The 24,065-nt window shown below is 45.9% G+C and overlaps 1 long non-coding RNA gene across 1 annotated transcript; it reads left to right on the top strand.

Moving 5' to 3' along the window:
* Window positions 1-1,180: 1,180 nt before the first annotated feature.
* LOC118496978 lies at window positions 1,181-20,797 on the top strand. The gene is made up of 3 exons (XR_004899517.1): window positions 1,181-1,313; window positions 16,986-16,992; window positions 20,787-20,797. It is a non-coding gene; the product is annotated as an uncharacterized LOC118496978 (long non-coding RNA).
* The last annotated feature ends 3,268 nt before the right edge of the window (window positions 20,798-24,065 follow it).

The raw sequence follows: 24,065 nt of genomic DNA, 5'->3' as shown, positions 1-24,065 counted from the left end.
CAGCCTTTGTGGGGGTTCAGAAGGAGCCACCCAAAGATGTGCCTCAACGGTATGCAGGTTGTTTTGAGCTCACACTTTTAGCTTCCCTTTAACTACCTAGAAGAACTTGAATTTAGAGGCCGTGCCCATAGCAAGAGGTTATCAATCATAATTTCTTGTTGACCCAACTGTATAGCAGGACAAACTTTGTGTATTAAACACCTGCTTTTCTTATCATTCTGCAGTAAACCTTTGACACACCCAAGGTGCATTACCTCACCCCCAGTTCAGACTGTGTTCTAACCTATGTCACCCTTCCTTTCGCTGAACTGCTAATGCAGGTGGGGTTTCTGATTCTCCGTGTGTGTGGGGCTCCCGTACAGGTGCATGTATTAAATTTGGTTGTTTTTCTTGCTAACCTGCCCCATACTTATTTGATGACTAGACCAGCCAGAAGAGCCTTGAGAACAGAGGAAATTCAGTTCCTTCCTCACACCTTCCTCCCTATTCTGCTGTATTCACTTGGATAGAATGTTTCTGTTGCTTTCTTCTTCTTTTAAAAAGTGTTTATGAACAGTGGGCATTTGTTAAATGAAGAAAAAGGCCACTTGCAGATCTTTGAGCCATATGCCATAATTCATTCAGTATCAAAAGTGGTGGGAAGACAGATATAAACCAGCATACACTAAGAGAGAAGCATAAGAGGTGTATGATTTCCTCAACTAGTACTAAAGAAAGTGATACAATAATGTTACAGAATGGACGGCGGGGGGTGGGGGCAGGCAATATATTACTGAATGGACCCCCTTCTCCCGGGTCCCCCTGTACTAGAATCACCTTGCCCTCTACCAGGGAATTATAGCTCTTAATGTCAGAGATTGGTGAAAAGGAAATGAATTATTTATTCAAAAGTTATAGAGACTTAAGACTAATGACTTAATGTCTTCATTAAAATCCCAAAGTCCCTTAGAATACCCACAAACGCACAGTCCTTCCTTCCCCACTTTTCCCAGTCTGAGGTACCATATCTCAGGAAAAAAAATAGAAGTCCATGGCTTAGGTAGCCCCTGGTTCTTCCCAGCAATCTGTGCTTGGCTGGCAGGCCTCCTGCAGTTCCCAGCACCACCAGCTGTGTCGCTGCAGCGATCTCTAGTTCTTAATCCAAAACCACGTGGCACCTCCTCATGGCCCACCGGCAAGAGTCCTTTCACCCCTTTCCTTCCCACAGTGTCTCTCCTGCATTCTTCCAAACTGCTAGGAGAGAGCTCTGCATCGCTGCTACATCCTACTTTCCAGCTACCCAAACTGCATGGCAAGGGGAGCCCCAAAGCTGTGTGCATCCCCCTCTTCTCACCAATGCCATGGCTCCCTTCTTTTTCATGGTTGCTGTGCCTGGGTTTAAATCCCAGCGCCAATCTTCCTCTGCAGCCCCATTTCTGACTCCTCCCATAATCACCTACACCTCCAGCATTCCCATATTTTTCCAGTTTTTCTTGGCTGCCATAGTAAGTCTAGGCAAGCATGGCCCTGTGGTGTGGAGCAAATCATCTCCAAACTCTCACACAGGCGCTGCAATGGGGGGAGTTGCCTCCCAGTTATACCATGGGTTGAAATCACTCCCATCCCCCTGGCTCGAAGCATGGCCACAGTTATTTAACATATCCATGAAACCAGTTAAAGGTTATAGATATGTTAAATGACCATGCCTGAGGTTAGCTGAAAACTGTTGCTATGCAGGACAACTCTCAATGGCCCTGCTCCATGTGTCCCATCCCCCGGCTCAGACTTGTGGGGGTGCGGACATCCTATATTTTAATATTTCCTGGACACCCTGAGCTCTGGACCCCATTACAAATCCCTCTTTTGGGGGTCCCCTTGCTGCACTCTGTTATAATAACAGGTATTTGATTAGGAAAAATTCAGGTGAAGAAGATAAATAACCGTAGCCAAAGTTGTTGAGGTCATGTGCCATCTCTGCCCTCTTCAATCTCAGCTCAAATGAAGGTTGGGACACACAGCTAGCTACCAGAATTTTCTGATTCCAAAACTGAAAGCAAATTTTCAAGTGCCAGGACAAAATCTCAGGCAGTAAATATACAGTGTAATAGTGCTATTTACTACTACAGAGATTATCGAAGGTCTGCTCCTGTTTGCAATGCCTGTGTTTTAAAGGCCATGTGTGTGATTTCCCTGATAGAAAGAAAGACTGTCCTCCAGGAACCCGAATAGCTCTGCAGAGCCCACTTATCACCTCCGGACAAGGCACGTGGGTATTTCTATGGGAAGAGTCTGTTTGCTTGGGTTGAAAGAGACTTGATTTGGACAGGTGGAGTGGGGTGTTGTTGAAGGCTGGAGCTGCTCTCACTCAACTAGGGACACAGGTAGCTATGGTCCCTCTGCCACCTTCTGCTGGGTCATGGAGGCAGCAGTGGGCAAAAGGTGTTGCTGAGTTGGTGGAAATAAGGAAAAAATTAACTCTATGAAATCAAAGACTGAGTATTAGGCAGGAAAGTTGTACTGCCATGCAGGGAATCTGGGTCCAGACTCCGAAGGATGAGGTGGGAGCAGTGGGGAGAGGTGGGGCAGGTCCCCGGCAAACTTTTCTGTGTCGTGTTGCTGAGGGACTGGTGATGTGTGAGCTTGTTGGTGGGTTGGCGGGAGGTGGTCAGCTGTATTAGTGGGGCCCTCGCTTCGGGATATAGTGATAGGGGATATGGTGTCTGGGTGACCCTCCTCTGCACACGACACCAGGGTCAGGACTGTGGGGCCCAGTCAGCTCTGCACCAGTATCAGCAAGCTTGTGGCCCAGTTAGGGTTTATCAGTGGCCAAAGTGGTAGGAGGTGAGAGAGGATCCTTCACCAATGTCCTTTTTGTTGATGATAGTCCTTGGGTCATTTCTACATGGAATCAGGAACAAGAGCTGGACAATTAGCTTAGCGTCTGTGAGCCTCAATTTGCTTACCAACTCTTGATGCCCCTCACCTCTCCCCGCCTATCTTGAAACCTGCAACCTCATGGAGTGACTTCTTATTCTTCCATCTCCTCCCAGATACTACTAACTCCTCCAGACACTGAATTTCTCATGAAACCCAACACAGGTGTCTCATTTCAAAGATGGTCCATTGGAAAACACAGGTATGGCTTAGGGAGCCAGGCGCACCTAGCACATCCCTAAGTTGTTAGTGTCTTCTTCACAGTGGAAAGCAAGCCATTTGATCCCTTTCAGCAGCAGAAAAAAAAAACACATTAAACTGTGACCAAGAACAGTTATGAGCCATCTGAACCCAAATCGCAAAACCCATTGAAAAATGACATTTAAATCTCAGCACCCTGAGACTCAGCCAAGACGAGTGAGGAACATGGCTAAGAGACTGTATTCCATCTTTGACCTGATCTATTATGTTTCTTTTAAATACGGTCTTGATAAATGATTTCCCAAGTACCTTCTTCCTTTCTCTGTTGCCCATAACCTTGAAACTTGATCTGCAACTGCACTAGATGGCATGCGGGAGGAGGCACGTATCTGTCGCCTCAGAAGATCCCTGCTGTCCCAGCCCAGGGGCCAGAGAGAGGGGAGCTCTGAGCGATGCTTTGCTGGGTGCTGCTCAAGGGAAGGGCATTGTGGGTGGTATTCCCAGGCCCCAGATGGGTGAATTATTCCAGTGCACCTTAGGCGTCTGCTCTGCAGAGCTGTGGTGTTAACACTCACGACGCTCTACAGTGGCAGTGTTGAGTCATTGGGTGAGAACGCTGGACAGAGTGGCCTTCACAGATCCCAGGCAGGGCACGGGCCAGAGCTCTCTGCACAGATCAATAGTAATTTAATAGACACACCTTTAAAGATGCATGTAAGAGACTTACTAATTTTTTTAAAGATTTTATTTATTTATTTTTAGAGAGGGAAAGGAGAGAGAAAGAGAGAGAGAGAGAAACATCAATGTGCAGTTGCTGGGGGCCATGGCCTGCAACCCAGGCATGTACCCTGACTGGGAATCGAACCTGCGACACTTTGGTTTGCAGCCCACGCTCAATCCACTGAGCTATGCCAGCCAGGGAGACTTACTAATTTTTTTAATAGAGGATGGATTTTTGCCTGGTGCTAAAAACACATATTTTTAAAAATCATCTTTATGTTTCCGTAACTATCATCTCCCTTCTCCTCCATTTTTTTCTTCTTGTGTTTCTACCGCCAGTCCTTCCATCTGGGCATCTTTAGATAAAACTGTGTGTGGTCAAAGCTTGCCTGTGCCAGCTCCAATACCCTGTTCACGCTGCCCCCAGCCCTAGTGCCCAGGAAACACCCTCAGTGACCTGCTCACCAGTGGGCAGCAGGGCCCAAGCCCAGGGCGAGCCCTGAGCTTCCCTCTGGCTTCAGGCATTTACTACAAAGTGGCCAAAAGGACACCACTCTGTGCCTCAGTTTGCCCAGACGTGCACACAGATGATAATCTTTACTCTGTCAGCAAGATGTTTTCAGCAACGGTAACAACAAAATCCAAGTCAAGTTGATCTCCACAATCTGCATATTCCCCAGCTCCCAGACAGGAAGCCCAGCGGAGGGAGGAGTTAGCTAGCGCACAGCTCTGGTTTCTTGTGCCAGCATCTCCCGCCTCCTTTTCATGTGACTGCATCCTTGGGCTACAGGGGGAACCAGAGGTATTAACTCCCTACCTGACATGGGGGCATAGACCGCCCAGAGGGGAGGGACGGGGTTGTTTCTGGAAGCTTTCCTGAAAGACTGAGGTAAACAAGAAATTGTCCAACTGCCCCCAAACTTCGATTCAGCTTCTTGAAACTCAGTAGCCTGAATGGAGTTACATTCCTGTCCCTTCGCCCCACCAGCAAGAGAGGTGGGATCTTCCTCAGATGAGTGAGGCTCAGCCCTGCAGCTGGGGCAGGCGGGCTTCCCTGAGGGCACTGGAGCTGCAAGGGGTGGGGAAGTGCTGGAACGTAATGCTGACACCTTCCATTAGAAAGGGGAGGGGGAGAGGGACATGGTCCACTACATGCGCATCTCTGGATCGTCTGAGACCCCAAGTCAAAAAGAGGAAAGAAAAACAGTCTAGAACCTGAAAACATTAAATGAATAGGAAGAGCAGTTCAAAAGCCAGTCCTGCCAGGTTTTAGATGATTTCATTTAAGGAAACCTCAGTCCTAATGGGAGACATTGACCTACGAAGGTTCCAGTCTTGAACGGTGACATTGAGTGCTCGGCATATACTTGGGGTGTGAGGGAGCCTTCCAACGACTGGCTGTCATTCCTTGCATCACAACACACGGCCAGCCCTGCTTCCCCGGGCATTCGAGAGTGTGTGCACACCAGAGCACGGGAGCTGGAATGGCCGCGCCTTCTGCGGGGCAACCGGTGTCATGCCCCACTCAGGGGAGGCAGGTGCTGGTGCGCTCCATCAACACCCAGAGCTGGAGACATACCTTGAGGCTGAAACGCAAAAACGTGTCCGGACACAACGGGCCGTGTCACCTTGGGTTCCCTTGGAGGCAAGAATGCAGATCGAGTCAGTGTTCTTCCTCTCCGTGGGTGGTCTTCTTTCAGAAGCCACAGATGGGTGGGCCACGCACCCCTGAGTCTCTAATCCCAGAGGTCTGGGGTCATTTGCACCTGGAACAAGTTTCCAGGTGACGCTGATGCTCCTGGTCCAGGCAACACACTCTGAGAACCGATGACCTCGGGGGTGGATGACGGACTAGGTTTTGCAGCAAAGAGAAACCAGCAGCTGCCCGACTCAGCTGGCTTCCTCCCTACTCTGGCTTGCTGCATGTATTCCCATTCACTGAAGTGTCCTGGGTCATTCATTCACGGAAAGAACCCATTTTTACCCTAGACGCTAGAGCTCCTTGTGGGGGGTGGCAGGGTTTGCAGTTTGTCAACTATGAGGAGCTCAAGTTTTTGCCCCCATGGCTATTTGTAATGTACAGGAGAAGAACCCAGTTCCCAGAGGGGCTGCCCTCCTTGAACTGGGTAGTCAACACGGGGAAGCCCAAGGAAATCCCTAACAGAAACCCTACCCAGTAGCTCTGGAAGACCTTGAACTAACGGGCACTTGTAAATCTAACAGGATTTCCTACCAGTGTGAATGCCTTGGGTAGAATGCTCATTAAACCATCAGCCAGCAGAGAGGCGTTGCTCCTGGGAAGAGGGTCGCAGCACCCTGGGGTGGGAAGAAGCTTCCTCAGGCCACCAGGGTCCTCCCTTCTCCCAAGCACCCACCGCCCACCCCAGATCCAAACCCTGTTTCCAGAGCCCGTCAGAGGATTTTACAACCCTCCTCCAACTCCATCAGGAAATTCTTCATCTTCCCCAACCCAAAATAGATATTCTTTTTAAATCTGTTGTTTCCTCTTATTGATCTCTTCTGTGGACATTGGGAGTGGCCAGTCACTGTCCGTGGTAGAGGACTCCTCCATATGCTTCAAGTCCTCTGTAAAATCACCCCGAGTCTCTATTTTTTCTTTTTGTTTCAACATTAAAAAAGTTTACATTTATTAGTATTCAAGTAACATTTGCACATAGTAAAACAGATTTTAATATAGCACCAAACAGTAAACACAAGGAGAAGTGACTTGCCTTCCTGCCCCTGACCCCTGGGCTGATTCCCATCACCGTCACCAACATTCTCATATGTTCCTGCCAGAAGGTTTTCAAACCCATGTTTGTGTACACACATATTCACACCAATTTTTTAAAAATTTCATGACACATTTGGGGGTCTCTGAACATTACCGCATGCTTCTTTTTGAGAATATACTGCACATTATTTCATCAGTTCCTTTGGCTGTCTCCAGGTTCATAGCTCCAGACAACGTTGCAGGAGCAACGTTGATTGTGACAAAGACAAAGACAACTGTGATTGTGTTGGTAAATCAGCTCCTAAGGCAGAGTTTTTGAGCCAACAGACTCGTGTATTTTTCATTTTGGCAGATTACATTCTGTAGAGGTTACACTAATTCATCCCCTTCAATAATACTCAAAGTGCCAATATTTTGCCGTATGTTATACAGCGTGTTCACAAATTTTTGCTGTCGGGCAAAAATTTCAAAGGTGCACGTGGACACCCTGGTCTTCTGATTTGAGTAAGAAGGCTTCTAGGCTTTCTCCATTCAATATGATCCAGGCTTTGGTTAATCTTGTTACTTTTGAATTAAGATTTTTGGAACGCATCCATCAGTAGAATTTTGTTAAAAGTTATATAAAAGTAAAAAGTGGATGCAAGATAATTCCATGACTTTTAACATCCATGGAAGTGACTGCGATTTTTCCCTTTGCTCTAATGACACGGTGAATTATAGTATTAGCTTTTTCCAATATTAATTAATAAATAGCTAATATTTATTTAGCATTTACTATGTGCCAGGCACTGTTCTAAGCACTTTACGTGCGTTAATTTATGGAATCCTCTCAACATACAATTATTAACTACATTTTATAAATGAGGAAACTGAGGCACAGGGAAGTTACATAATTACGTGTCCTAGTCCTGGTGAGTAACTCAGCTGGGATCTGAACACCAGCGCTTTGGCTCCTGAATCTATGCCAATCAGCCGTCTTTCACTTTCTGGTCAGAAGGTATATTCCTTTAACATAATGATTCCTGCTAAAGGATTCTTTTTGCTAAATTTCTTTTTGCCTTGATATTAATAGATTAGTTTGGAGTATAGCTTTCCTTTTAGTACATGTATTTTAGGATTGATATCTTGCTAGCTTCAAAAACTAGTAATTTGAAAATTTTTCTTCTTTTACTGTGGTCAGACACAGTGTATGTGGTCCTGGAATTATGTTTTCTGCAAAGATTTGATAGAAGACATTCTTCACATCTGTGAAAGTGATTCCGGTGCTTGGGGGAGGGGTGGATTTCTGATCACTGGTTCTATTTTTCTATGGTAATCAGTTACTTAAATTTCCTACACTTCTATGGCTGGTTTTAGTAAATTATATTTTTCTAGAAAACCATCCATTTCACCCAGATTTCCAGATTTATTTCAATAGAGCTAAGCAAAGGAGTATCTTAGACTTCTCTTAATTTCATGTGTATCTATTAGCTCTCCACTTAGTGTTTTCATTTTGTATTGTTTGTTCATTTTTAAAAAATTAGATTAAGCAGTAGATTTATGGTTTGGTTTTGTTTTCAGAGAACTTGCTCTTGGGTTTATTTGTTGGTTCTCCATTTTATTATAACTTTTCCCTCTTTATCTGTGATTACTTCTAACTTTGCATGTTCTCGTTCCCCCAGCCTGACTAGGTGGCTATGGTTTGTTTTTCTATTTTATTGTTTCCTTTGCTTCATTTTTATTTCTCCCAACAGCCATCTCTTAGGTCTATTTATTAGTTCCATTATTTTTAAAATCGGTTCCTTTTGCCTTATTTAGGTATATTTTATTATTATTTTTTAACTTGTCTGATTGACTGCTCATATTACTCATTTTTATTCTTTCCTGTTTAGTAATGCTAGTAAGTAGACCTATGTGGTGAGAGGCAGTATCTCAAAAGTTCTAATATGTAGTTTTTGCATTTGCAATATTCTCTAGATGCTGTATTTTTTATTTCCTCTTTGAACCAAGAGTTAAGAGAGAGCTTCTCAATTTCCCAGTGGTTAAGATATTTTGCCCGTGATTTAAAAATTAATTTTCAGTTTAATTGCACTGAGTTCGGAGACTGTGGTCTGTAATATTTTTAATTTTTGAAATATATTGAGACTTTTTCCTTTGTGGTTCAACTTTTACAAATACGGTTATTTCTGTCATGATTTCCAGGACAACTGAGTTATAGGTCTAGTCCCTGTTTAGAAGGTATTGCTGTATAGATGCAGGTACAGATAATATATACACATACGCACACTCAGGAGCTCCACCATATTAACTATGGGATTTGGGTTTTCAATAATCATACTTTTGCTTTTGTCGAAACTTGACCTGACATGAACTGAGAAAAATTATTCCAATTTTCCCACCACAATTGCCTTTTTGTCTATATCTCTTCGTATTTTTAAAATATATTTGATTGATTATGCTCTTAGTTTCCCTTTTTTTTCTCCCCTTTACTCCCCTCTGCCCTGTAACCCCCTCCACCATCATTCCCCCACCACCATCATTCCCCCACCTTAGTTCATGTCCATGGGTCATACATATAGGTTCTTTGGCTTCTCCATTACCCATACTATTCCTAACCTCCCCCTGTCTATTTTGTACCTGCCATTTATGCTTCTTATTCCTTGTGCCTTTTCTCCCATTTCCCCCCTCCCCCTCCCTCTCCCCACTGATCACCCTCCATGTGATCTTTAGTTCTGTGAATCTGCTCCTGTTCTAGTTGTTTGCTTAGTTCATTTTCGTTTTTGTTTTTTGAGGTTTGCCTCAGGGCCATCCTGCCTGAGCTATAAAGCAATCTAAGATGGCTGCTACTTGTATTGGCCTTAGAGATCCCCAGGTGAAGCCAAGCTGTGAATCTAGCCTGGCTGCTGCTAGTGACAGGCCTGGGGTTCACTGAGGCCAGCTGTTGCTCATTTGAGAGGGTTTAGGAAGTTGTGAAGCATGAGCCAAGACCAGCCATTCATATGGAACAGCAGCTTAGGTGGGCCCATAAGTTGGGTGGGGGCGAGTCTCGGGGGATTTCCACAGTGGGTCATATAGTGTTAGCCAGGTTGATGGAGTCAAGATATGGCACCAGCTTGCTGGCTCTGTGAGGGCAGGGTTTAGAAAAAGGGCAATGACTCTGCTTACCTTGATGGCAGACACTTCAGTTTTTCCCTGTATACCCCATTGGTGCTTTTTAAGCTGCTACCCTGGTGCTCAAGCTCAGAGGAAGTAAATCTGGGTAGCTTAGTCTGTGTATGGGCTCTTTAAAAGGAACTGCATGGGGCTCCAGAAGTTTCTTCCAGCAACTCAATCCCCACTGGCTTTTGCAGACAGAAGTTGTAAGGACTTATCTCTCTGGCACTGGAATCCTGGGCTGGCAGGCTTGGTGTGGGGCTGGGACTCTTTTCTCCTGAGATATCCCTCCTGAATTTTTACCCACCACACATGGGTGAGGGACCAGCCTGTTCTGTGTCTGCACCTCTCCAACCAGCCTGAATGGATGTGGTTTCTTTAATTCCACAGTTGCTACACTTCCATTCAACTTGATTTCTGATGGTTTAAAGTTATGGCTGTTCTATATTTTAGTTCCAATTTTGATGTGGTTGTGCAAAGAGGTAAGCCGTGTCTGCTTATGCTGCCATCTTGACCGGAGGTCTTCCTGCCATTTCTTGATTGAGGAAGCCTGAGAGGGAGAATACTGCACTGTAAGTTGGGAACCAGAATTCTAATAAGTGACATATCCGAAGGCACTTTGAATGGCAAGAATTGATTCCAGAAAAGAATCTCTGTTTCCTGGCAACCAGCTCAGCACTCCCTGAAGGGCACTTTGAAGGAAAGTTCAGTCAATAGACAGGTCAAATGTTTTCTTTTTCAAACGTCCATTTTGCATGTAATGGCTGCTGTGTGTGGACTTTGCAGGGTGTTCTTCCCCTGCTGACGAGATCTAGGGTCCTCCTGCACAAACGCATGTGCTATGGGTAAGAAATTACTTTAACTGAGTTTATTGGCATTTCTTAGAGCATATGAGTTCAAAGAAAATTATTACAGGTAAGAGCTCATTTGTTAAGACACCACTGTATAGATTACATAGTGATGTATATGGTCAGAGAGACATCTAAGAAAGCTCGGTACAGATCTTGCCAATTCCAAAGACCAGCCTTGACAACAAGTCGGTAAATCTTTCTCCTGATCCCAAAGTCACCTGCTTGGTCCTAATCATTTTTTTTTCAGTCTGACTGAATTCTCCCTGGTGGAAATGAACAGCATATAGGAAAGGTGCTACACTCAGCCCTTGGTTTGAACCTGGGTTTCTGCATGGCTTAACTTTGCCAAGACTTGATAACTTTAGCTGTGGACAGAGTGGAATCATACATTTCATGGGGGTGTCCAACCAGTGGCCTGTGGGCTGCATGGGGCCCAGGATGGCTATGAATACAGCCCAACACAAAATTGTAAATTTACTTAAAACATTATGAGATTCTTCTGTGGTTATGTGTCACAATATATTTAATGTGTGGCTGAAGACAACTCTACTTCCAGTGTGACCCAGAGATGCCAAAAGCTTAGACTCCCCACCCCCACCCCCGTTTTAGAGGGTTGATGCAATACTTCAGTAAGGTTATAGGCCAAAATGTGCCACTTGGTATGTACTTCACTTGAGCACCACACCTTACTGGTTGTCAAAGTCTGGCACAGAGGCCTGGACCAAATGAAAAACAAAGAACTAACTAATGCCATATCATCATTCGTGCTCAATTACAAACTCGTCTATTTCTCTGTCAACTCTCAAAACTCGCCATTAAGCATATATGACAACACCTGAAGACTTGGAAACATGGATTTCCACTTAGAAGGTGAAAAAGGGGAGTCATCAAGAAGTAAGATCATCAACCTCAAGCTACAGATGTTGCTGGTTAGCTCTGTGGGTGGTGCCCTGGGGGCCACCTCTGTGAGTGTGGCAGGGGTGCTAGGGATCACTGGAGCCTGGGTGCTCTGGGGAGCTCTATATGATGCATTTCCTTAGGTTCCCAGTTGCCACACTGCGGACATTCGTTCCCCCGGTCATAACCGTGACTATTTTGTATGTTCGAAATAACGCATTAGAGGAAATGGGACAGCCTTTCAGAAGCGAGGCCTATAAGGAATTAGCCCAGTTAGAAACAGTGAGCTGCTGCTGCTAAGTCACTCAACTAACGTTGTGGAGCACTTCAAGTGTGCTAGACTCTGCAAGCACCAGATGGCAAGGGCACCAGGGTGAGTCAGACCCAGCCTGTCCAGCGTGGAGCTGCAAACCACTAGGGAAGAGGGTGCTGTGTTAACCTCGGCCAAGTTAACCTGGACCTAAAATATAACCTACAGTATATAAAGAAAAGGGACCTGGACCAAGCGATAACCCAAGACCCATGTTACTTCTCTGATTCATAGTTATAGAAATTTACCCTAGGTCCCTATTTTTTTAAAGTGCTTTTTCAGATAGAGGGATATAATAAGAAACACAAACATTCTAAACAATGTTACATCTTCATTTCCTCTCTACAAAGATTTAGACCAAACTGATAATGATGGCTTCCTCCAAGCAGCCAGTTTTAGCTCAACATTGAGGAGTCATCGTGGGAGAGTCCCAGGAGCCTCCACCGTTTCTTTCCTTTTTTCCCTTTTTGTTCCTCCTGGTCCGCTGCTGCTCAGAGTTTTCCGTGTAGGTCCCCCCCCACCCCCCCCACCCCCCCACCCCCCCCACCAGCGCTTCTTGCTGCCTGCTGGTTCTTCCATATTGTTTACTGCCTGTGTTAATTCACTCTTATTTGACCCCTAGCACCATCCGTCAAACTCTCGTGCGGTCATTAGCATATCATTGTTTTAGCAGGGGCTCAGCAGCTTCAATCGATCTCTGGCCAAAATTTCTGCAACTCTTGTGGCTCTTTTTTTCCTCCGTCCTCATCTGGCTCTACTTCTTTATGGGTGATATTAGCATTTATGGGTCTTTGCCCATCCACCCCGAGTCCCCGCCTCAATCTTAGCTTTCAAAAACGAACAAAGTGATAATGCTGTAGACACGATTATGCTAAGAAAACAGGGATTTTGCTTATTAAAGATGTGTGGTTTTAAACCATAATGGAGTTGAATTTGGGGGGGAACGTTATATGCAATTACATTGTATGTATGCTAGGACCGCCACCTATGGTTTATATTGTTATAATTAATTAGCAGATAAAATAAAAATTATCAAACACATTGAAAAGGGAAATACAACTTGAGAATATGTTAGAAGTGTTAATCCAAGCCTTTTCTTTTTATTAGTCTCTTTGTAATTAAAAGCACAAACTAAGTGAAATGAAAGAATAGGATAAAAGAAAGATATCCTAAAATATCCAAATTTTTGTAATTATCAGGCATTCCCAGGTTTGCTGAAAGGCATCCCTATCCATCTGCCCGTCTGGACACTGGAGGGGTGGGGGTGTGAAAAACACAGCAAATTGGATGGTGTCTCTTCTCCAAAACTTCTCATTTTCATAGGTGGAGATCAAAAGTAAACAAAAACAAAAGCAAGTCACCAAATAAATGAACATAACCGTTCCAAACTGTATTAAGTCCTGTGAAAAACAGACGCCAGGCAGGTAGCAAAGGGTGCCCGAGGGTGCCAAAGTCTGAGGAGGGGCCATTGCAGAGGGCGCTTAACAATGAGAAGGGACCGATCGTACAGGTATGTGCACAAAGAGCCTTCTGAGGTCATAATGTTCTTTAAAGGGAAAAAGAAGTCCCACCGCAGAAACATGTTTTCTGAAAGAGCCTTAAGAAGCTGCAGAGAGAAGTGGCTGGTCAGGAGAGAGTTCATAAACCAAGCTCTAGTAGAGGGGAACATTGTCCTTATGGGGGCCCCTTGTTAAGCCAGAGATGACACAAGCCCGACTCCCACCTCACCTCTCAGATCCCCCCTCCTCATCACTTTCTCTACTCAGCCCCACTGACCCCCTTGCTCTTCCTTGAACACCCAGGCACGCAAGCACCCTCCCTCCTCAGGGCATCATGCATGCTGTTCCAGTCTGCAATGCTCTTCCCCCAAACAGGATCTTGATCTCTCACTTCCTTTGGGTCTTTGGGCTAATGTCACCTTTTTTACTGAGGCCTTCCCCAGACACCCTACTTCAGCGGGAATGCCCTGCTCCCACTCTCACTTTATTTATTCCCCCTCCCCCACCAAAGCATCATCTTAAATGATATATTGTTAATTACTACATTTCCCAGCCCCTTCTCCACTAAAATGTAAGCTCCATGAGGGTAAGGAATTTTGTCCATTTTGTTTAGAGCTGTGTCCCCAGGGCCTAGGACCATGCCTGGTGAATAGTAGGTGTTCTGTCTCTCTATTTGTTAAGCAAGTGAAAGAATAAATAGTCATATCTAGGTAGCAGAAATAATCCCCAATATTATAAGAGAAAATTATTATACTTCAGGCTAAATATATGTGTTTATCCTCACCCCCTCCAGAAACCTCTCTAAAGGAATATGAAAGGCATAAACTCACAAAAACTAAGAGAACAGGAGAAGACAGCAGTGTGAAAGAGATTTCAACAAAACTTTAAATGGCTAATAAATAGTCTTAACTATGTTGCCAGGCCGGGAAGCACTGAAACACATGCCTGCAGGAAAGAAAGCAATTAGAAACAAATTGCCGCAGATCCTTACAAAGGCTCAGGAGTCGGACGCATCCTGCAGCTCCCGTGCACCTTTCTCAGAAAGCTACTAGAGGATGCACTCAATAAAGAAAAGGGCCGAGGATTGATGAAACAGGCCCCAACAGAGCCAAGAGGTGGGGGAGGTCCCAGCCTGACAGATGGCGGGCAGGCCTAGGGAGCAATCAGTCCAGATTGCAGCAGGAGAACAAAAGACTCCAGGGTCGGTGTCTTAGGAAAAGAAGAAGAAACAGACAGATAACCTGGTTTATTTGCACACACAGAGAAGAGATTTTTACAGTTCTGCCAGAGGGTTTAGGGTTCCATTAGTTACGGGGACATGGAAAACTAAACGAGAAAAGCAATCATTAGCTCCAGGGACAACTGAAAGTTGTACGAGAAAGGACTGGAACAGTCTCCGACTGTGGTTCAGCTGCAAATCTTATTTACTTGTGCATCTCAACATTACATTGAGAGGTCGGGGGAGGGCACGTATTTGATGTACGTGCGAAGGTGACAGTTTGACAAGAAGGAAAAAAAGAAGCCCCACATCTCCCCCAGTTGGGAGTCTGTAGATATTATCTAAAACAGAAAAAAATTTTAAAAAGCAGGAGCAACATATTTAGAACCATGGAGATAAAGACAAGAAGAAATGGCTAAACACGTAAAGTGCTAAGGTCTGGAAAGCAGGATGAAGGGTAGGGACAGGTGGGCTAGGAACCGTAGGAGTTCGTGATAAGATCTGCAAGCCATGGATTTCTAAGCTTGTGCATATCTTCTATTTTGATAGAAAAGAACAAAAGGAACTTATGCCCTCATCATGAATCTCAGGGGAAAGATTTCGAAAGACGATGTACTCCTCTTGGAATGCCCATGCAGGAAAGATGCCCGTGCGATAACTAATGAATGAGAATGAGAGCTGCCACGCACCCATTCAGAGTTCACAGCCCATCTCAGGTGGCAGGAGGACAGGCCCTGCGCCGGAAACAATTTAAGGAGGCTGGGAAAACTCACGCGATTGCGTGCCCCACCACAATGGAGCCCTGGGGTTTCTGCTCCGTTTAACCTATTACCCGCAGTGTACGGCTGGCAAAAATGGCTCATTTCCATAGCGCTGACTCCGCAGATTCCAAAAAGTCCTGAATGAGAAATAAATATGCGGCTCTTAATAAATGTCTAGTTAAGGTATAGTTAATATAGTTAAATGTGAAAGTGTATAAATGATATATTTTAATAGCATTCAGAGCACATGTCGGCATTGAGATAAATGCAAAGTTTAAAAAAAGAGAATTCGAACATCCTCTGAACACATTGCCCGATCACAGCGAATGATAAATGACTACAGAAAAATGTTACTCTGCAGTGTTGTGAAGATTAAGTAGAGTGTGAGTGAAATTAACATTGTGTGTGAGGGAAGCTGTGACTATATTGTGTCAGCGTGGTGATAAAGCTGCGAAGGGGGCAGAATGAGGGTTTTATGCCCCAGAAATGGAAGTAGTTTTCATTTTAATTGTTTTTCTTTAAATGGATTGTTTCTGTAATATACTATATTCTTTCCAGTTCACAGCTGTTCAGGAGGGATAAAAGAGTTATAAAATATTCTAATGAGAGCTTTTAAAATAGCTTTGTTGGAATGGGAAAAGAACAGCCTAAAGAATTCAGAATTTTTAAAGAACCATCAAGCATTCATATTGCAAATTTAGTGATTCTCATTTCGCAATCCAGAAAAACAAATGGCCTTTTAACATTTATGCCAGGACTGGCCTGTTGGTCCAATAAATCAAAGTTTAATTGAGGATCTTCTTTTTTTACAGTCAGGTGTCTCACAATTTAATTTCTTTCTTCCTCATCTCATCTCCTGCTGGCAGTCCTTTATTCCTGAAAGCACCCCCTTTCTCTATCACGTAAACGCGGCTCTGGGCGTCACCTGAGCTCACCCGGATGGATAGATGTGCTGTGCCCAGCCTGAGGCTCTCGGCTGTCCCTCCGCCACCGCAGGAGCTCAGCTACATCCACACAACCTCACGAATTCCACCCTCGGTACTTCTCTCTCCTTTCTCCCTTCTTCATACATTTTTTGAGAAATTCATTCTTTGTCCACAATTCTTTCCAAAGCTACTTGTACCCTTCATGCTGCCTACAAGGATCCCCATTTATTCCAACTGCCCTGCTTTGCCCCTAACATTTCATAGTTGCTTTGTTCTTCCTGGGCACATGGTCAGAGCCTAGCACGTGTGACATGGGATGGGAACCACTGCCCTGCGTGGATTGGAGCCCTGTTGGAGACAAGCATTAGGATGAAACTGTCACTTTATGCCCTTATTAAACAACAACAACAACAATTTACTGAGTGCCTACTATGAGGCAGGCGCTGTGCTCATGTCATAATGTTGAACAAGATAGATGGGCTCTGCCCTTGTGAAGCGTGCAATCTGGTGAGCAAAATATACGTAGACCATACAACTGAAATGGATCCATCCGTGAACCCACGGACTTCAGGTATGGTGAGGGCTGGGAGAAAGGGGTGCAGGGTGCTCTCCATGCATATGACTGGGGTATCTGACCTCCTGTGGGGGTTAGGAAACGTTTCCTTGAAGAGGTGACATTAGTAAATAGAGAGCTGAAGAGCAAACAGGAGTCAACCAGGGGAAGAGTAGAACATTCCTTGCAAAGGCCCTGAGGCAGGAGAGACAGTGGGGATGTTTGAGGGACTGCAGAAAGGTCGGTGAGGAGGGAACACAGGCAAGGAGACGGTTCGTGGATGAGGCTGCTGCTGGCAGAGAGAGTCCGATCAGGCGGGCTGCTCCACGAAGGGCAAGGGAGGGAGAGTGGGGGGTGGGGGCGGATAAATGAAATCGCGATGAAACCAGATTCTCACTTTGACAAGACTGGTGTGGTACCCGATGGACTGGAGGGGTGTTAAGTGTGGATGAAGGACATTATTCCGATTCTCTTCCAACTCTTAGGTAAATTAGATTCACTGTGTTGATTCGGTGGCTTCCTGGGGGCCTCCCACTCTGTCAAACACAGGAGATGGGGGAGTTTGGGGGCAGGGGGGACACACCCTACCCCCTCAAGAAGCACAGGTGTGAGAGACGCCGCAGGCTGCCTTGACCAGGTGTTCTCACCTAACAGGGATACAGCTACTAGAAGACTATCAGATTTTTCTTCGGGCATTTCTCAGTCTCCAATCAATGGTTGTTTCAGCTTTGTCTCTGCTTTCCTAAAGAGTCTGACCCTCTCATACCCCTGTGGGTGGAACGGAAAACATTAAAGTAGCAAAGACATGGGCGTTCACACTTGTTTAGTGTAAGGGTCTCATCACTGTCTACAAAATAAAGCTACACTTGAGGTAGGGACACCATGCATAATTCTGAATGGAACATCTAGTCATTAACTACATTTTAAAAATGGTTGACAAGACCAATAATAGAATGAGGCATTAAAGGAAAACACAAATGCCAAAGTTTCCAGTTCCTTGACTGGGAGTTTGCGTTTTCTGTGGTTTTGAAATTCCATCAGTCAAGACAAAGGGTTAGGATGGTCTCCCTTTCCTCTCCTCCTCCCTACAACCTGGTAACCACAGGCTCCCCCTGGGTGGCAACACTCTTGATACTTTATTTTCCATCAACGATTAAGAAAAATGTTATGTCACTCATCATTCCACGTATCAGAGTACTTTCTAATGTTTTTCTTATAATTCAGCACCTTGTTTCACTGGAATAAAAATGCTTTCCAAGTATAAGAGCAGACCCCTCCCCATTTCCCTACTCCCCTCCCACCCTGCCTCGCTATTTATCAATGTCCCAGTACTGCCTCAAGTCAGATGACGTCCCGACCACATAGATTCTACAATCCAAACTCCGGTCCAGTACGTTTATTTTGGTTCACCTGGGCCTACCCTACACGTGGGACAGTACAACTGTACACAACAGAACTCAGGGACAACCTAAGCACCTGAGTGAGGGTCAAGCGCCATAGGCAATGGAGAGGGTACCCGAGGTCAAGTGATGCGAGGGAGCTGGGGGGCAGCCGGAAACCTGGGAGGGTGCAGGTATCCAAGTCGTCACAGTGCTCGACTAGGGCACCGTTGTCTCCCTGACCCGACAGTGGACCGGCAGAGGACGTCACGCGTCTTCCTCCAGCCCTGCTCACTGGCACGCCGCTCACCTGGCGGGTGCTCGGCAAATGTTTACCGAGCACCTCGTAGGGACACAACATGGAGGTGATCATGTATTGTCTTATTTCTCAAGGAGCATAATGTCTAGAGGGAGGGAAATGCATTGACCACAGACGGTAGCCTGTGGAAGAGTGAATAGAGAAGGGACATTGTCAGGGAAAAGGAGGAATTAATGCTGGTGGAGTTGGAGGTTCAGATATGGGAACCACACAAGACAAGGTCGTGCAATATGAGACTGTAACATACACGAGGGGGCCGATCACCCTTCATGTCAAAGAAGCCTAATGTGTGAGCATTTTTTAAATTAAGATTTTATTTATTTTCAGAAAGAGGGGAAGGGAGGGAGAAATAGAGGGAGAGAAACATCAATGTCAAAGTGATACATTGATTGCCTCTCGCATGCCCCAAATAGGGACCTGGCCCACAACCCAGGCATGAGCCCCAAACGGGAATCAATCCAGTGACCCTTTGGTTCACAGGCTGGCGCTCAATCCACTGAGCCACACCAGCCAGGGCTAACATGTGAAAATTTAATCTTAGAAAAACTATATGGGACTGTTACACTAGAAATAAATGCTTTACTTTATAAAAGAAAGATTCTTTAAATAACAAGTGTGTCTTATGTTACTATAATATTAACAGAGGGCATAGACTTAGATAAAAGACTTTGTCAATATTAATATATCTGTGTAGAAAGTGGTTCAAGCTACAAACATGTCATTGCACATTACTTTTCATAATATTTCTATTACCTAAGCCAAAATGTATCTGTCATTGTGATCACAAGTCACAACTAATAGTTTGTAAATGCGAACACATTCATTTGAATATACCCAACAAATGGAAACTAGGCAGCACAGTAGGGAGTCAAGCACTCAACCACTGGCCAGGAGGCTCCCACTACGGGTCACTTGGCAGAAGACCATTGGCATGGATTATGAAAAAGTTCCTTTAGTTCCCCTTCCTGTATGCGCGTTAAAATCATATCAAGAGCCTTTCAAAATTCCCAGAGTCCAGGACACCTAGGAATAGGATCCAGACACCAGTCATTTTTAAAGCTCCCCAGATAATTCTGCTGGGCCGTCAAAACCAAGAACTGTTGCTCTAGGGAAGCGTTTCTTCGATGTGCATGTGCACAGGGTCTTGTTAGAGGCAGATTCTGATTTGGTAGGTCGGGAATGGGGCCTGAGATGCTGCACTTTTTTTTTAAGATTTTACTTATTTATTTATTTTTTAGAGAGGGAAGGGAAGGAGAAAGAGAGAGAGAGAAACATCAATATGCAGTTGCTGGGGGCCGTGACCTGTAACCCAGGCATGTGCCCTGACTGGGAATCGAACCTGCGACACTTTGGTTCGTAGCCCGTGCTCAATCCACTGAGCTACGCCAGCCAGGGTGAGATGCTGCACTTTTAATCAGTTCTCAGGTGCTGCTGATGCTGCCAGCCCAAGGACCACACAGAGCCAATGCCATCGGGTTTCACCCATGGGCACCTGTGCATCTGGGGGGCATCTGATTGAACAGTGGGGACTTGATTTGCCTAGGTCTTCTCATCCTGGACAACAGATGGAATTACATAACAATAACTCAGATTCTACCAACTCTTGTTTAAACCAGTTCTCACAGGTATATAGCAGCCCTACCCCCACCCCTGGAGAGACACCCCATAAAATATGTCCCATGTCCTGTGATAGTTTTAGGGGGAGTCCTCGGGGAGGGCCTCACGTGGACTCACACACATTTCCCCCTTTCTCTTGATTAGCTCTCTTTGTTTTTACTGAGCCCCCATTCCCACAGGACCACAGGACCCACAGTAATTCCACTGAGGGATCCAGCCAGCAGATGATTCTCAGTAAATGACACCACCCGGTTTTCATACTCACTTGTTGCAAATGACTGTGTACAGTTTCAGGTGTCAGGGTTCTTCTTCCCTTAGAATGACCTCTCTCTCATGAGGGTCCCCATCGCCCACTGTAAAAATGCATCCCGGGGGCTCCCCTGCCCTGGTGTCTGTCCCCTCTGAATCCCTGCTTATCTTCAAGTAGGAACCATGGCCATACCCAACTTTGTTTTGTTTCTAGAAAGAACAGAAAAAGTCCAGTAAAAAAAAAAAAAAGGAGTGAGGAGACAGGAGGAAAAGAACTCTTTGGAGGAATCGGTGCCAAGAAGCCCTATAATCACAATCTCCATGGCAACGGGGATGCTTCTCGTGATGCTTGACCAGTGGGCTATGCTGTGCAGGAGGGCTGGACGCCCTGGCAGTGTGTTAGCGCAGGGCTTTCAACCTTCCGCAGGCTGGCTGTCTCATCTTAGGGGACCGGGTGGCGGGTCGATGGGGTTCCTCATCAGTGAAGAGATCCGTGGTTACAGAAGTGCCTCTCTCTCCCTCTCTTGTACCAACCTCCCTGTGATCTCTTCTCACCATCTTTCCCAGTTTTCTTTTTCTCTCTGTTTGCTCCATTCCCATCTTTGCATGTGTGTGATGTGACGTGTCTACTCCCTACGCTACTGTTAGACACACTTGTCTTTCCTTCACCGACATGAATCTTATTGTGGTTATTCAAGGGGCGACTAGCCCATTGAAGTGGCCCTCATAATGATTTTAAATGTCCCCTTGCAACAATGTACAGCCTTCAGGAACTATTGGCATAGAGGCTCACTGTGCTGCAGTAGAAAAGAGTAAACTCTTGGGGAGATAAATGAGGCCTGGATTTCCAAACCACTCAGCTGACATTTATGTCACAGGGGCCTATAACATTATATATGTCACTCTCTGGTGCATATTTCTATTATTTCATAAGTAAAGCTCCCTGGAATAAGTATCTTGTTCCTTCTAAGCGGAGTGGAGCTGCCAAGAAGGTCACATCCTCTGAAGTTTTGCCTTACAGAGGCAAGTAGCTTGAGTGAAACCATGTTCAATTATTGGAGCGTAGTTTAGATGCAGGAAAGCAAGTCATGGTAGACACCACCTCCACCGCCGCCGATGTGTGAAAACCCAAACTTCCCAAACGTGCAGACTTCATTCATGCTGAGTCTTTCGTTACAAAATGTTCTCTAAATAGTGGCTTCCTGGAATGAATTCACATAAAGGCAGCTTTTCAGAAGTGAATCTACATATTGTGAAGCATGCATACATCTCATTCTGCATGAAACAGTTTAATTTTTTAGGAATTTAGTCGAAATTTAAATCCTTGCTAAGGAGAAAAAAGCCCCACATTTTTACGTGGTCAGAGGATAGACCAAGATCAAAAACCATCTATGAAGTCAAGAAAATGTGATCCTGGAGAACGAGGGAAAACACAATAATCGCCAGCATCCCTGCAGTCCTAGGCTGAGCTGCGGAGCGGGGGACAGGTCCCACTATTCCTGGGGCCTCCTGCAGGATGACGAGGGCGTAGCTGGCTGTGAGCCACGATCATGTCCACCATGTGGGCAATGGCTCTCTGCTCACTGGAACTGTCCCCAAACCTGGTGAACTTATCCAACAAGGCCTCACTGGGTGATGGACAAAGCATTGGTAGGCTGGAGGGGTCTTAGAAAATCCCAGTATTCGGCCCTCCATATATTATAGATGAAAAGGCACAACACTCACCCAAGTTCATAGCACCAGTGAAGGCTGGAATAGAGTCTATAGTTTAGTGCTTTTGACTTCTAGTCCAAGACTCATCTCCGCCATGGGAACACACCAGGGAGTGAACCTGGCAGTGAACCTGGCAGTGAACCTGTTTGTGAATAAAGAGTGACAATGGAAAACTCTGGGCCCTGGGCGTCCACAGCCATAGCTTGGGTTCATCAACAGGTTGACGCGACAGACCCCAGGCTTCTACGTACTGTCAACTCCTGAACCCAGCTCCCCGTGCTTGTAACAGGGGGTCTGTGTCCTCTCTGATTCTCCCCCAGTTGAAACCCTAGGGCCCGACACCCTCAGCTTCCACACACTCAGCCACAGCTGGGCATTAGTGCTGCCTTGATTTCCCTCAGGAACAAGCAACAGCCCCTGGAGTGTTTTTCATCGGCTCCACACGGCTCCGACTCACAGCCTGTGGCCAGGAGAGCTGCCAGCTCCCTCAACAAAATGGGGAACTTTGTGGACCCCGCAAGAGGCCTTATTTATTACATCTCCCAGAGAAAGCAGACTGGGGCAATAATCGTCAAAGTAATATTTACCCCTTAATAACTGCCTATTTTTATACTGGTGTTAGAGGTTAATAGCAGTGTTATTTACTCCTCTGCCAAAAAGAACTGAAGGATGTGAAAGCAGCAGTCAATAAAGCTGAACAGTCAGATAAATAACATTCATATTATTTCCTGACAAATCCTTCTGCAACCCAGGATATAAATAACCCCAAGCAAGCAGTTCCTGCATTACAAGTTTACTGATGTGTAAAATGTAATTTTAAAAAGAGCTTCGAGCCCTAGACGCATTGGATTCTATAACTATATACACCGACAGACAGCCCCATGATGTGTGCACACATGTGCGAGTCCTCTGGGAACACATGTGCGTCTCAGACGCGCTCAGTATCATGTGTCCTTGTCAATGTGGTGTCAACGTGTGTAGTAGCTGCCTCTCATTTCCTCTCCACTTCTCTGCTTCTCTTCCTGCCTCACCGATGGCTCTTTCTTCATCTCCGCCTGTTATGTCCTTAAACCCGAGCCCACGCAGGCTCTGCTGGTGCCCGGCTTTCTGCCCTCGAGCCTTTCCTAGGTGATTCCACCCACTGCCGTGGCTGCCGCACACACGTGTCTCAGGCCCTCAGTCTCCGAGCTCAGTCTGACCTTGACAGGCTCCTTGACACCTCCGCTTGGCTGTGCACCAGGCATCTCAGTCATGCTCTGGCCATGGTGTAGCTCTAAACCGTACCCCCAACCTGCTCCACAGCCCCCCAGCCCCTGTCGTCTCCCCCGAACCAGGAAACGGCACCACATCATTCAGTTAAATGCCTGGCACCCTTCTACGCCCTCTCCGATAGCCATCTGCTCCTCACCTGCTACCTAATCCACAAGGAAGTCCTATAAACTTTTCTTCAAACTCCATCTGGAATCCATCCGTCCACCTTCTCCCCTCTGCCTCCAGCACTCTCCCCCAGTCCACGTGCACCGCTTTCTGACTGCTCCCCCGGCTCCCCCTCCAGCCCCCTCGCTCATTCTCCTCCCAGCAGAGCAAGCTTTGAACATGGGGACCTAGATGTCCTTCCTGGGCCTGCAGACCCGATGTGACCTGGCCCTCTTCCTCCCTGACTTCCTCTCCTGCCTTCACTGTCCTCCCACCTGTGTCCACCTCTCGGATCCTCCAAGAGATCAAGCATATTCTTTCTGCCCAGAATGTTCTGCAGCTGGCATTTCCATGCTGGCTCCTTCTTGTCATTCTCTGAGCAGGCTCCTCCCGGGCTGTCTAACCATCTGGTCTAAATGGGTGCACTACAATCCCACATCACCCCTTCACATCACTGTGACTATTGTGTTCATAGCTCCTACCATTTCTTGAAATGATGTTCCTGCATCGGCTCTGGAATGTAACCTCCACAAAAGCAGGAGTCCGTCACCTTCAGCACTATATATCAGGTGCCTAGAAAACAACTGGGCACACAGTAGGCATCTGCATTAGTTTGCTAGTGCTGCAACAACAAAATACCGCAGCTCTGGTGGCCT

This window comes from Phyllostomus discolor, chromosome 10, assembly GCF_004126475.2.
Source record: "Phyllostomus discolor isolate MPI-MPIP mPhyDis1 chromosome 10, mPhyDis1.pri.v3, whole genome shotgun sequence".
Lineage (NCBI taxonomy): Eukaryota > Metazoa > Chordata > Mammalia > Chiroptera > Phyllostomidae > Phyllostomus > Phyllostomus discolor.
The sequence above is the reverse complement of the archived record's forward strand: the minus strand, read 5'-3'. Positions and strand labels throughout refer to the sequence as shown.